Raw genomic sequence first — 15,145 nt, 5'->3', positions numbered from 1 at the left:
TCTAAATATGCCTCAGTTCATTCCCACCAATTTAGGTGTTTAGAGGTCAAGTGTGTTTGGTTCTTTTGTATTTATTTGTATTTTCAGTAAAATGCAAATTCTCCGCTGTTTACATTTTTCATAACGTTTAGATGGATTGTTGCTGTTTTATACGATCCTCGGTCTATCACGAGAACCAAAAAAAGACAGATTTGTGGGATTTATGAGTATGGATTTAAACTCCAACTTGCAGAAATGGATTTTTTTTTTTTACATCTAGTTTTGAAATGTTAAACTGTTGGAAGGCGCTCCTTTAGTTGTCCATAAAGATTAACTACTCAAGTGCAGACATCTGGGGAGACTTCCTCAGCAACTGTGATGCTTATGACTCTGCCTGCACACAGCAAACACTTGATGGCTTAAAAGGAGAGTTTGTGAAGTGCCACTTAATATACTGATCATCACCTACTGTAAGTGTGAAAGTCCAGGCATGTCGCTCCATCTGTTAAGAAGAAGCAGTGATTATTAGCTCGCGTTAGGGTTGTTGTCACTGCTAGAGCTGGCCAAAAAGCAATGTGTTCAAAGATTAACCTTAAAGCTTGGAAGATTTGTGCCAATGTATGAGAGGGGGAGGGGGTCAGAGTACTGCATGTATTATTCAAAAACACTTATTTAATCATCAAAAAGAAAGAAAGAAATGCATTATTGACCAGTTGCTCCTCAAATAACTATGACTTTATTTGTTTGAAAGCACCGGATAGCAGTGGTAAGAATCGGATAACAAGCAAGGGCGCCGATGCAGTCTCCTCGTCTGTCTCTGATCCTCCTGACTTTCTCATCCCGAGAGTATAACCGTCATCTGTGGGCTAAGATCAGTGTCTTAGCTGAGAAGATCTTCTTTCCTCATATGCAAGCTATGCAAGTGTTTTATTTTGTGGGTACAGTCACAGGACGATCACGAATGGTGACAACCACGTATTTAATGATTGGTTGTTTTTTTTCTTCTATGGAAGATCAGAAAGACGTGCTCTATTCACACTAAGTTTTCTATAAAGATAATTTTGCATTTCTGCCACATTGGTTCTGTTAGACTGGACAAAAGTTGCACAGTTTTTGTTCAGTGTAATTTTGCAGAAATATTTCAATGATTTTTTTTTTCCTGTGGATGGCTGAAGGAGAATAGAACAGTCTGGCAGACTGTGGCATAACACTCTTTCTTATTTACATAATATGTCAAATTCACTGGAGAAGCAATGATATTAGAGTCCACTGGTGCTTTTGCAGCTTTTAGTTAAATGTTGGGGGGGGGGGGTTCTTGCTTCTCCATCACAGCAAGAAAATTTTTTCTCACTTAACATAGTGAGATTACATATCCACTATGACAGAAAATAATACACAATCGACATAATCTTCCCTTTGCCTGGAACAGTGAGAAAAGAGATGAGCAGGTAGCTGATAGTGAAATAAATATATAAATTTCAGAATCAATTTTCCTCAAAAGTGTATGTCACAGAGTTCATCAAGCGCCATCTCTGACCTTAGAACTTGAGGCGAGTGAGCGCACCTACATGAATGAATGTGACAATTACGTTCAGGCTGCACTGCGCTTGCTGATCAGATCAGCCCTGTGTTTACATTCCTGATGCCTCCCATTCATCACGTGAAAAGAAGACTATTTTTTAAGCGCTAAGCATCACTATGAATGAATTATGCGATCGTTTTATAGCTGAACGTGGCAGAAGTCCTTTTTGATTTGCACTCCAAAGATAAAGAGGTGTGTAATTCAGCAGTGCTTTTGCTTATTTTATCCATTTTATTTTTTAGACCTAGTCAGCCTCGTTGATTTGTATTGAATCTGGCAGAGATGCAAAACTCTTTATTATCTGCTTTGACTGGCTAAGAGCCTCAATAAGTGGATTGCATACATGTACAGATAGTAGTGCTATAATACGTAGATATGTAGATTAACTGAAATGTCATCTTTCCAACTTTCTTAGATTTTGCAGGTATTATGGGGATTACTGAAACATGCTGCAGAACATAACCATTCAGAAAGCGATGATAGCGCAACCATCAAATGGTCTCTGGCAAATCCTGCAGAGACCATATGTCAAGCAGTATCTTTGAAAGAGTTACAGCTGGGTATTTTCCTCGCACGTTCACATTTTCCTTCAGTACTGATGGCTATAAAAAAATAAATAAGAATAAAACTGGGCTAGTCTCTTGGCGCTAGGGGTTCCAGAAATACCTGCAGGTGATAACTAGCTGAGACTTTGTAGCAGGTGTCCTGTCACCTTCACCATTATCATAGCTGTGGGTGGAGGTGGTAATTAACTGTTGTTTGCCTTTTTTTAGAATGTTGCCATGACAGCTCTCCCTGTCTCTCTCTCTTTTCACCACTATTTTCTCAATAACTGTCACCTACTTCCAAATGTCTCTGCTTCTACATTTTTACCCTCTAGCTATGTGCCATTACACTTGTTCCTCGTTGTTACATATTTTTTTAAAATAGAAAGTCTGCACAATGCAGTTAAAATAGAATCATCTCATCTTACAAATGTGTGTGCATGTGTTTGTGTTTTCTTCAAATAAGGATGGTTTTGATGGGCTGACAATGTCATCCATCACGGTCAGGTCAGTTCATGCACTCTGCCCAGTGGGTGGTGGCCTGCAGGTAACAACAGCTGCAGCACAGTGTCTCAGTTGTCATCGGGGTACCGAACATCAGTGCGACAAGCCCTGCCCATGTCAGCCTGTTGTAATTCAATGGGCACACACGTAAAAACATCCCTGTTCTTGTTGTGCTCTGAGCCCTTTAAAGCCTGTTCTTTGATCGATGTTGATATCCAGGCATGTGGGTTTTAAATTACAGTCTTGCAAAAGAAGAGAAGATTTTTTTATAGTTGGGTTTATTTATAACAGTTTGAAATGATTAGTAATTATTTGTTAGCTGAGAGACAAATGCTTAAAGGGGAACTATTAGAGTCATTTCTGGCTCCATATTTTTATTCTTGAACTCATCACAGGTCATCACAGCGGGCGGCTCCGCATATCGGATTTGGCTGATTTTTTACGCCCGCTGCCCTTCATGACACAACCCCCAAGGGATTGGTGTCTCCTCCGGGGGGCTTTCACTTGTCCTTGTTTATCTTACCTACTGAGCTTGTACTCGTGCAGCCCTTCAGTCCATCCACAGTCCAAAACAAGTCGTTTTAGCTCCATTCTCTTGAAGCCAATTTTCTTCTGACTGGCTGCACCTTGCAGGCAGTAGATTTGAAGAGCATAAGGGAGGGCTTGCTGTGTTGACAGCTAGAGCTGTGTGCCTGACATGACTATATGAAGTATATCTGCTCTCACTGACATGATTCAGAGCCAAGAAGAAAAAAAAATGGAGAGGTCTGACTCCCGATCTTTTCCTCACTGGGATTACTTGCACATATGCTGCCCACAGGATTTGAAACTTTTACCATGTTTAACATGACCATCCTCCATTGTTACAGTGCAAAGATGACAGAAAATACTGAAAAGCATATCAGATCTCTTCGAATTCTCAGAGTTTCTGCAGAAATCCTCGTAATTTTTACGGTCCACAAAGCTATTCTTGCGACCTTTTTCTTTTTAGCTCTTCCTCTTGTCTCATTCAAATGCACTTACTGCAAGTTGCTTTGGGCAAACGTAATTGTCCCGGGAATGTAATGTTAAGGTTCAGCCATGTATTGTGCTCAGAGGGAAATGGAACACTTAGAAATGATTCTCAAATAATCTGTAATCTACTGTACCCGTGGATTTGTTTTTTCTGTGGAAAGATGATTCGGTGTTGCTGCTGTTGGCTTCGAGGTTTCCTGCTCTGTGTGGATTTAGTCATATGCATCTTACAGCGAATAAGCATGTGGTACTACCTCTGCTTGTGCTTGTCTCCCTTCTGTAGCACTATAGCTAGATGCTGAAATTCCACTGTCTTAATGCGGGGATGAGGATGAAAAACGGGTGTATAGAGAGTGCAGGTGGGATGATGGGGTGACATTACTCTGTAATTTAGTGAGTGAGTAGCCCCGTGAACACCAGGCTGCGGCACACAAAAATGAACTCACTTCATATCGTTATGTATTAAACTCCTATTAGGTCAGTCCCAAATCATTCCGGCCCACTTCAACCCCTGACTGTGCTACCTCCCTTACTACAGATGAGTTTTTTTGTGATGACAGTTTGTCATTCAGAGTCAGTCACTGGTGAGTGAGCACCATCATAGCCATGATGGACAGGTCCCTTCGAGGGGACCCTTTCCCCCAAAGGAGCAGAAGCTCAGACTTGTCCAGGTCGAGTTTTCAGGCAGTCCATCTCAATCTGCTCTCAGATGTCAGCCAGGCAGGCATCAATCTGCATGGAGTGTAGCGTATCTGGGAGCAGATAGGTCAAGGAATATGAGGACAGAAGAGTCTGTAGCGGAATGAAGCTCTCGTGCTACTGCGAGGATAGGCAAACTAAACTGGTGGGGATCTAAGAGGTAAGCAATTCTGTTTTGGCCATTTGTGGGTCCAGTGTGTGTTGACAGTGTGATAGTGATAGCGGCAAATTTGACAGGAGTAGAAAAACCAGACAGGTTTTGATAGGGTTGGTCCAAAAGGAGAGAAGGTTGGAGGTGACAGACTAGTGGAGGATAGATAAATGGTAGCAGGTGGGAGCAACTGGAAGTCTAAATAGGAGGCGGGGTATAAGATTGGATTATTTTAAATGGAATTAGATTGTCCAGGTGTTACTGAATGAGCACGTTGTTACCAGTACAAATTGTCACATTAAAAATTATGTCTAACCTCTCTAGTTCAGTGACAAATGAAGTAATAACATGAAAATAGTGTCACGGCGAAATATTTGTTATTTAAAAACCAGGATAACAGATATTAATATTGTGACTGAAAATACTAGTGCATCATCAAAAGGTGAGTATTAGTTGAAGAAGGAGATGATGCTTGAGTAATGATATCTCAGGTCTGCGAAAGCTCTCCTGTGCATCTGCTTGAACACTGGTGATGGAGAACAAAGGCGATAAAGAGCAGACATGCCAGCATTAACATGCTACTGTAAATCACTCAGGCTTTGGGGGCCTATTTTGTAGATTGCTTGCAAGGCTCAAGCGCTTGTTATCTGTACATGTTTTCACCATCAGAGAGTAAAAGGTTATATCTTCTGTATTTCATCTTCAGCTGGTTGATTGAACTTGATTTGATCCTGTATTCTTCTGTGCTGAAATTGATCTACCACAATGATGTCTAAAGTGTGCTGTGTTAAATCTAGCAGACCATAACTCAGACAGCACTGTAGCACATTTTAATGGTTTTACTGCTGGGAGTGTGCGAATGAGGATGATCTGTTTGATTGTTAAGGATGTTTTACTGAATTAGACACACAGCCCCTGTGGAAATGCAAAATAGCTGTTTTCAAATCATGCAGACTCTTAATTCTAAATCTCTAAAGCAGGGGAGTCAAAAAAGTCAGTCAAAATTGGCCTGTAAAGACTCCAATCCAGCTAACTGAATGGCTTTAGAAAATGTGAAGGGGCGCATACATTTTGGACTTTCAGCTTTTGCTCCTCTATCATGGTCATTCAAAGAATCCTTTCTTTTATTTACCACAGCAGCATGTCTCTATCATGTAGAAAAACTGAGACGTACTGTTGATTTTGCATTTCTTATCTTAAGATATCTCTGGGATAAGATGTGTAGTTAAACTCTTTTACACTGACAGGAGGGAACGTTTGACTGCTCCAGCCCTCTTAAGATCAAAGTGGGCTGCATGTGGCTCATGATGTAAAATGAGTTTGACATCCTGCTCTAAAGAGACACGTATGTTTGCAGGAGCGCTACTAAAACTGACAGTAAATTTCATTCTCGTGATTCCCGCCAGACATCCGCGAGAAGCCGATATTCTGCAACAGCATTGATTTTTTTTTTTCTTTCTTTTTTTTTTTTGTACGGTCTCAAATTACAAACTTCAGCTGGTGTTTTTGGAAATCTTTGTTGAATGTACTATATACACTTGATGGACAGACCCGATATCAAGGATTTAGCCATACCAGCGGGCTTAGAGCAGCAGCTTATTAGGTTTTCATTAATGTCTCCAAAGATTCAATAAAAGATAAAGCATCCAGATCTGAAGCAGTGCTTGCCCCTCTTCTTCTGTGTCCTTGGCACAGACTAATTCTCACTCATGCTGGCATATTTATGGTGTGAAGCACAGGTTGACTGCCAGGTTAAAAGATTTACTTTTGAATTTAAGAGGATGTTTGGAGTGAGGGGGGCTTGAAAGAAAGTTCATATTATGTGGTTGGGAAATAGGCCTGTATATATTGTGAGGCTATAAATTTACCAGTCTTCAGATATTTTTACTACACTGTTTACACCGTGACAGCTGTCACTTTTATAAAGGTAGCTTCGGATGCAGAAGGTCTTTGTGCACTATGTTCTAAAGTACTGAGGGCAGCAGCTTTATGGCAGTATTCGATTTTTCAGCCATTCTATGAACTCAAGGAATGTCACAATTGATCTGCCTGCCAGCCTGTCCAGAATAAAATCTCTATTTATTGGACGTACTGCTGAAATTTGTCATTTCTACGACATAAATCTGGATGTTTTTTGACAATGCCTCGATTTTTCAACCAAAGCTTTCAAGTACAGTTAATCTTTGCATATTTTATGGGTTTGTTGGATTGCCAAAAGTTATTTATTTTACTTATGCACAGTTTTCAGGTCAGAATTGATCTAACATCTATCTTAGGTCCATTGATGAAATTCCCTTTTGCTGTAACTGGTGTTAAGTAAGTAAGTAAGTAAGTAAAGTTTATTTATATAGCACCTTTCACAGACATGTGTCACAAAGTGCTTTACAAGAAAGGTAGGAAAACACAATACCGTCATAAAAACATCATAAAAACCCCGGTCTAATTAAAAGCTTTTTGACATAAAAATGTCTTTAGCTGCGTTTTGAAGGCAGAAATAGAGGAAGTGCATTCCAAACAGCTTGGAAAGATCGGTCCCCTCGAGTTCTGAAAAGAGTGTGGGGGACCACTAAAAGGTTTGGATTCGCTGACCTCAGGTTACGAGAAGAGGTACGTGTACGAATCAAATCAGCAATATAGGGAGGGGCCTGTCCCCGTAATGCTCTAAAGGTTAAAACTAAAATTTTAAAATGGAACCTAAATCTGATTGGTAGCCAGTGTAGCGACATTAAAACAGGGGTCATATGAGCTCCCTTGTTCGAGCGGGTCAGTAGCTTCGCTGCAGAGTTTTGAACAACCTGTAGACGAGCTAGCCCTTTCTTGTTTAGACAAGTAAACAGACTGTTACGGTAGTCGAGTGTTGTAGAGACAAAAGCATGGATTATCATCTCAAGTTCACTTGTTGACATGATAGATCTAAGTTTTGAAAAGTTCCTCAAGTGAAAAAAGCAGATTCTTACTATCTGATTTAAATTTCCCTCCAAAGAAAAAGCTTAATCAAAAATAGCATTTAGATTTCTAAGGTTATGCTTCTGTGAGGAACCTAAATCACCCAGTCGCTGTTTAATATCAGACATTGCACTGTCTGGTGCAATAATCAAAGTTTCTGAACTTTGATCTTATGAACTTCAGAAGGCTTAAATGAGTAGTATAGCTGAATATCGTCAGCAAAAAGATGATAAGATACATCAGGAAACTACAGTATTATCTAGCCTAAAGGAAGGATGTATATTGAAAACAGAATAGGTCCCAGCACGGAGCCCTGAGGAGCTCCCCACAGCAGCTATGTAGATTTTGACATAATCTGGTTTGCAGATACACTAAAACTCCTTTCAGATATGTAGGATGAAAACCAGTCTAGAACAGAGCCAGACATCCGAACCAGGTCTCTCAGTCTGTTTATCAGGATGGTATGATTAACTGTGTCAAAGAAAGAGGTAAGGTCTAACAAGACTAGGACTGTGATGATAAGCTGGTGTTAGTAGGCCAAAGGGCTAAGCACACAAGATGAACAGTTGTTTCCATCATTCTTTGTCATTATACGCATGATCTGCTGCCTCACAGACCTGCTACCGCTGCTGAAGACTTACAATATGCTGACAGGCTGCAGGGTCCTGTGTTCGAGTCTTGCTTCCTGTTCACCCTCTATTCTCCAATCAAAAAAAGGTTGATATATTCCTTTAAATACTGTATAGGAATACTTAAAATGACATGTACTTTAACAGAGGCTTTGGTCTACAATGAACCCCCCTGCTTTGTGCAAAGGCATTGTCATTGCCTGTCTATGGAAGCATACAAACACCACTACACACAGTCATTAGCGCTGAAATTCTCCTTTTAATTCATATGTAAATTGCTGGAGCCTGATTAAGTCAGGATTAAGATAATGAAATTAAACAGCAAAGGTTCAGAGATGGTAAAAAGGTTTTGAGAAGAGTGTGTAAGGCACCTGTGGGAGTTTAGTAACAACAATGTCTGGATGTCTCAGAGCAGCAGTGTTGTTAACCTGTATTGTTACCCTTCTCTGCGGCTTCCTGGGCTTTTGTTTGGGATATTTAGTATCGTTATGTAGTGTAACACAATAAAGGACCCACGCGCACAGGGTTGTAGGTTGAGTATTATTATTTTCAGAGTGTCTTTGCGGCAGCTTTCAGCTCACCTCCCCTTCTGTTTCACGGTGCACACAGTTTTGTCTTCTTATTCCAGCGACATATTCAAATGGAGAGACATGATCAAATGATGGAGGTCAGATGTGTGAGTCAGCCTCCCCTGACACCACACCCTGAACTCACTGCTCCACCCCTCCAGCTGAGCCACAAACCACACCCCACAACATGCTGATTAAAATGATTTCCTTCACAGATTCATAGTCAAATTAATCTCTCTCTTACTCTCACTTATTAGCAGTGCATCAGATGGTAGCTTATGTATTAGTTAATGAGTCACTCACACTTGAATTTATTTAAATTATTGCTAACATATGTCGAAATACAATATATAAGTCAATTACTGAGCTTCAAAGTCAATACTTGGTATGAACACAGCCTGAACTCTCTTACGTTTCTTTAAGTAGTCTTCTTGAAGGACATCCAAAGCTCCACTTTGCCTTTTTTTTTCTGTTCTCTGTCAAGATGATCCCACACTGCTTCAATAATATTAAGGTCCAGGCTCTGGGCTCTGGGGAGGCCAGTCCATGCCTAATAGTACCAGTATTCAGTTGTGCGTTTGGGTTCATTGTCATGCTGGAAAATTAAGCTATTGCCAGTGTGGCGTGATCCACATGGTATTGCATAACAGATGAAAATCTGACAGCATTTTTTTCCACTCATACTTCTATCAGTTTTAACAAATCTGCTTCTCACAAAGGCTCCTGAGCAAATAAGAGGGCAATAACATTATGTTGAGGTAGTAGTGATTTAATTTAATAAAAGCATTTTTTTTAATCCACCTAAACATATGAGAACAATCAATGAATTATATTTCCCAGTGAGACCACATTCTACCAGTATTTTATGGCACCTTATAGAAAAACTATTTATTAAGCATCCATTCACTCTCAGTGAACCCACTGGAACATAATGTGAGCAGAGTCTGATGCCTGACTCCATACGTCTCTCTTTCATGTCTTGAAGTCTCATTAGCTGCGTGCTCTAGGGCTATTGATCTCGAACAGACGTTAATTACATTATCAAAGCTCGAGTTCTATCCTTCGTTATAGTAAACACAGGAAATGAGCATATGAGGCTGGTTTTAGTCATGTACTGACTCGGGCCTCTAAGTGAACCTCCAGTTTCACTGCTTGAATAATATTAATCAATTAATATACGAGCAGCAATAAAAGCTCCTTGTATCTTGTTTAATATTTTCCTGTGAGAGATGCCTTTTGCTTTCTAGCTTCCTCTCTCTTACTTCCTTTACATTTGCAGTGAACTAACAGTATTTTTTCTTGATTGTTAGTTTTTGAGAATGAATCACTGCACCACTTCCTGTCCCAGTCCCAAGATCCACGCTCATTCTGTGGGTTATTATTATATGTTGAATACAACACATAACAGGCAGTAAGCTGATTGGTATCACTTCTAAATACATTACCACTGAGTAGACTGATCATAAATGTCATCTGTGACAATTAAAGATTAATGGATTCAACAATCATACATCGTTAATGATACTTTAAATAGAATATCTACATTGTGTTACTGTGTTCCAGCAGCGTATTGGACCTAATGCAAGTTTTTCTTAGTTAAAGGCTAATTCATCAGTACAAAAGCTCTTTTCCCGTCCTGTTAGCACAGCTGATAAAAGGAGTAATAAATCTGGCTAGCTGGATGCCCGGAAGCATTACCCTGGTACAAATGTCTCAAAGTGGGGGAAAAAAGGCTTGTTTTAAAACTGTCAGAACACTCTCGGGGTTAAGAAATGCAGGCTACTTTATCAAGGACATTTCCAAATTTCGTACAAACATTATATACTACTCTATTCACAGAACACCACAAAATGGGAAAATGGGTCTAACCTTAATGGAAGAAATGATGTCTTCTCTGGTTGAGAAGCAGTTGCCTCACATGACTTCAGCTGGCAGCTTTGTTAAACGGTACCTGCAAACCATCAGGATGTAGGCCTTCTCGCTGTAGTAGGACATAAAAAGAGTTGGAGTGACCCATGAAGCGAGGGATTAAGATAAACACAAGAAGACAAAGATAAAGAAGAAAAAGATATTAACAGCAGACAAATTAGATTCTAGATGCTTGGATCAAAATTAAGGACATCTGTGAACAGACAAAGACATGCTAGAGGAGTGCTTGAAGTCTTTTTGTTGGGAAGTCTAGATATTTACTGAATTATCCTGATATTTTGACCTGTACTGTAGTGGATCACAGTTGTTTTGGTGATTCTTTGAGTTTTTATGTCTCCTGATAGATTTTAACAACACTCACTAGATGAAGTGACGCAAAAATGACACATTCTAACAACTGTCCTCAGGTTTTCATGATGTTGACATTTTACTTTGTACCATAAGCAGCTTAAATTATATATTAATTAACAAAATTAATGTTTTAATTTTTCATTGCCCTTCTCATTCTCTGATCATTTCAGCCCCAGTTTACTTGGTTTTTAAAAGGTTCTGTAACCCAATTGTGACACAACTTTTTTTTCATACTCCAAACTCAGTCACGCAGAAAGTGTGCGTTGTTAACATTAACAGCTATCGCACATAATCCAGGGCAGCAGCTACTCTTTGAGCATTAGTGTAGATTAGTCTGAAACAGCGGCTTCTCTGGAGCAATGTTCAACTCGTGTGATTTCTGTCCTTTCAGCTGTTCTGTTGTTCAGCTGTCAGAGCAAAGTGCAAATTCTATCAGCAGGAGTTTATTCAATCCAGTTTTCCCCAGCCTGAAATCTGTGGACCGAGAAAATGGAACGATTTTCCCCCCTTTCACAGTGTTCATGCACCATCCAATTAGAGCGCCGAAACACAAGGGACAGCGCAATAGGCAGGCAGAAATGTGGGCAGTGTTAAAGGACAAAAGAATGGTAGTACGGCAGGTCATAGAATATTATTAGAGAAGGAAGGACACACAAAGAGGCGCAGAAGTGGTGTCCTTGAATGCCAATTATGTGCTTGTATATGAAAATTAATTGAATACATTAACAAATGAAAGTTCACTCTGTAAGTACATGTGTTTTCTATGTGGTGCAAAAACTGAGTATTTTAGAGCTAGGACCAATATATTGCCCAAGATTTTCTTTTGGTTACTAAATCAGATATAAATGTTCAACTGCTCATTATTGCAAATATCCAATTAGCCAATCACATCTCACAACCAGCTCTAGTGTTTACAGAAAATGGTCCAAAAAAGGGAGTAAAATCTCCAGTGAAAGACAGGTCTCTGGGTGAACATGTCTGGTTGATGACCTGATAGGAAAAGACCTATAACTGAAGAAAACGATTACTCAAACTAAACTAAACAACCAAGGTATGCGGAAGAGCATCTGTGAACACACACCACGATAAACATCGAAGCAGAAGACCACACAGGTACACTGCTGTGAGCTAAGAACAGGAAACAGACTACAATTCCCATGGTTTTACTACAACTCAGCAACAGAAGAGGCCTTCCAGCTGTTCTGTTTTTCAGCTGTAATAGCTAATTCTATCAGTTCAATTCAGTTTTATTTACAGAGGCTTATATCACGGCTGTGTGTGTCGAGATGGGCCAAAATCTCTGAGGAATGTTTGAGACTTTAAATAGTAAAAACACTCAAATATCTTTTAAATCGATGTTTTCTTTCAACTGCATTAGGATTGATTTTAAAAGTCCAAGCTGTCTTATAATTTAATTATATACACTTAAATCTATAGATCAAGTTCCAAATCTCTGACATGAATAAAAATGATTAGTGTTGTTGCGATTTGGCACTACATGAATTGAATCGAACTGAGTAGTGCGCAGGATAGTGGATTTCTTGGTTTTTATACCATACGTGAATTCTAGGGTGCATGTCTTTGTGGCATGCACTTTCCCACCAGACAGATCTCCTGCTACATGCTGCCACTGCATCAAAAGGCGTCCCCTGAATCATCGTTAACCTCGGCGAGCAGAGATTTCGTGATGATAGGTGTCGGTCCTTCCCACACAGCACTGATGGAAAGGACCAACACCTTCTTCTTCCAGCGGTCAATTTTAAATCACAGGGGGTGACTGCGTTTCTGCTTGAGTAAGGCAAAAGTGGCAAGTTAACAGTCGCTATTCTTTTCTGGACTCTTTGCAGGTAGAACAAAAGCAAAGTGACAAATATCTTTTAGGGTCGGTGCTGAGCTTATCCATCACTTTGGTAGCAGAGCTGTCAAAAATCGGAGTGTTCGGCAGCCAAATTGGGATTTATGTTTTGTATTTTAGGGCAACTAAAAGAAATAAAAGTACTGACTTTTCTCTGACGCAACTAAAGTGTAGGTTTTTTTGTCTATTTCTAGTATCAGTTAAATAAAAAAGAAAAACACAGCAATGTGTTTTTCAGCAATGTGAAATTGGTAATATTAAAGTGCTTTTCAGTAGACTTAACACGGCTGAAAAAAGATGCAGGGGCATCTCACTCTTCCAAACCTTTTATTTAATATGCATCAACTCCTAATGAGAAGTTTGTGCATATTAGATAAAGATCACGAGCTCGTCTTTTTCTTAAATCCCAACCTTTAACTGTTTTTTATGTTCTCCGAGTCAGACTGTTGCGAGTGATAGCTTTGCATTTTAAAGCAGCATTTAAAATTATTCACTGTGCAAGTAAAGTTCAAGGAGAATTAAGCAACCAAGAAATTTTGTAGTAGGATGGGGGAAAAACACTCAGTGCAGCAATATATCCTATCACATTCTCTTGTGACATGTTATATACAAACTGTATGTTTTTGTAAATACATACAGACGTTCTAAAGAGAACTCTAGTCCCAATTTTAGTAATATCACCATAATGACCAACTGACTGTAAAGAAGAAACTCAAATAACAACAAGCTGGCACATTATTGGAATTATACTTATTATTATTATTATTATTATTATTGGAATAACATTGATAATCCTTATACACACTGATGGAATGTAATGAATAAATCCACAAGTTTTGCTTTTTTTGGCCTTTGTAGTGTTGTGTTTATTTCTTGTATTGTACAAGTATCATGATGTAACCAAAATCAATCAAAAATTGAGTCTTGAAAATACATCATGAGATTTGGAGAATACTTGGTCACTTTGTTACAAATACCTTGTCAGTACCGAATTTGACCCTTTTACCTTTTGCATAGTTTCAACAAGGTGCTGGAAACATTCCTCAGAGATTTCGGCCCATATTGACATATTGGCATCACACAGTTGCACATCCATGATAGAAATCCCCTGTTTCATCACATCAAAAAATGGGTACACTGTCATAAAGGGATGGGCATATTCAGCCACAATAAGCCTGTTTGGCTCTGGTATTTAAACAATCCAGCCTCAGTTTCCTGCTGTTAGCTGACTGGAGAGGTCTTCTGCTGTCTGTTGCCAATCTGCTTCGTGAATGGATGTGTTGTATATATTTAGAGATGTTCTTCTGCACACGGTCTCACTATTTTCCTGTGATCTCTCACATCAACCAGGCATTTTCTGTTGCTCACTAGATGTTTTCTCCTTTTCAGACCATTCTCTGAAAACATTTGAGATGGCTATGTGGGAAAATCCTGGTAGATCTAAACTTTCTGAAACACTCAGACTAGCACCAACCAACAGCCATGCCATGTTCAAAGTCACTTAAACCCAATTTCTTTCCTGTTCTGATGCTCAGTTTGATCTTCAGAAAGTTGTGCCTAAAAGCATCGAGCTGCAGTCATGCGACTGGCTGATTAGACGTTTGCCTTGAGGAGGAGTTGAATGTGTGCGCCTCACAAACTGGCCAGTGAGTGTATCGTGATAGTATCGTATCTTGTGCTCCCTTAATTCAAACATCTATCAAACAGACATGATTGTGTGGACTGGTGGGGAATAAGTGGACCTAGATTGCCTAAAAAGCACCCTTTTGTAGCTCACTTAAGTGACACATACGTCTTTCCCGTCACTACTGACAACCCAGTGAGCCTGCAAACATGTTCAGCTCTCTTCAGATGCCAAGGCAAAAGTGAGCTGCTGCTGATGGCTGTAAAGACTTGCCTTTTTACAAGTCATCTCCTTTTTTTTCCCCTAAATCGTCAAAGCATCTCACACTGCGACATGTGACAAATAGGCCTCTTGCATGCATTCAGCAATCTACTCACATAATATCACACAATGTTTGTCCCACAGAGCTTCTTTTTTGTGCTTTACCAGATTTTAAAATGTGTAATGCTTAGTGTGTGTTAGTGGGGGGGGGGGGGGAGGCAGCCATGTATCCATAAGAAAAATGTCATTAACACATTACTGCCAAACACTTTGCTCTTACAAAGACACCAAGAGTCTGCTATCTCTCAGTGAATTACTAAAGCTAATTGCCCCTAATTAGAAAGCCTTGATTAAGGTGCAGCTTTTGATTCAGGAGGAAGCCAGCAGTGATGATCCCCTGAGTTTCTCGCCATTCTAATTTTTCATTTTAGTATTCGTCATTTCTTCCTGCAAAAATAAAGGGGCTTTATGCATGAAGGCAAGTCATTTGTCCATGATTGCAATTTT

The sequence above is a fragment of the Astatotilapia calliptera genome, chromosome 7 (genome assembly GCF_900246225.1).
Source record: "Astatotilapia calliptera chromosome 7, fAstCal1.2, whole genome shotgun sequence".
Taxonomy (NCBI): Eukaryota; Metazoa; Chordata; class Actinopteri; order Cichliformes; family Cichlidae; genus Astatotilapia; species Astatotilapia calliptera.
Note: the sequence above shows the minus strand (reverse complement) of the source record.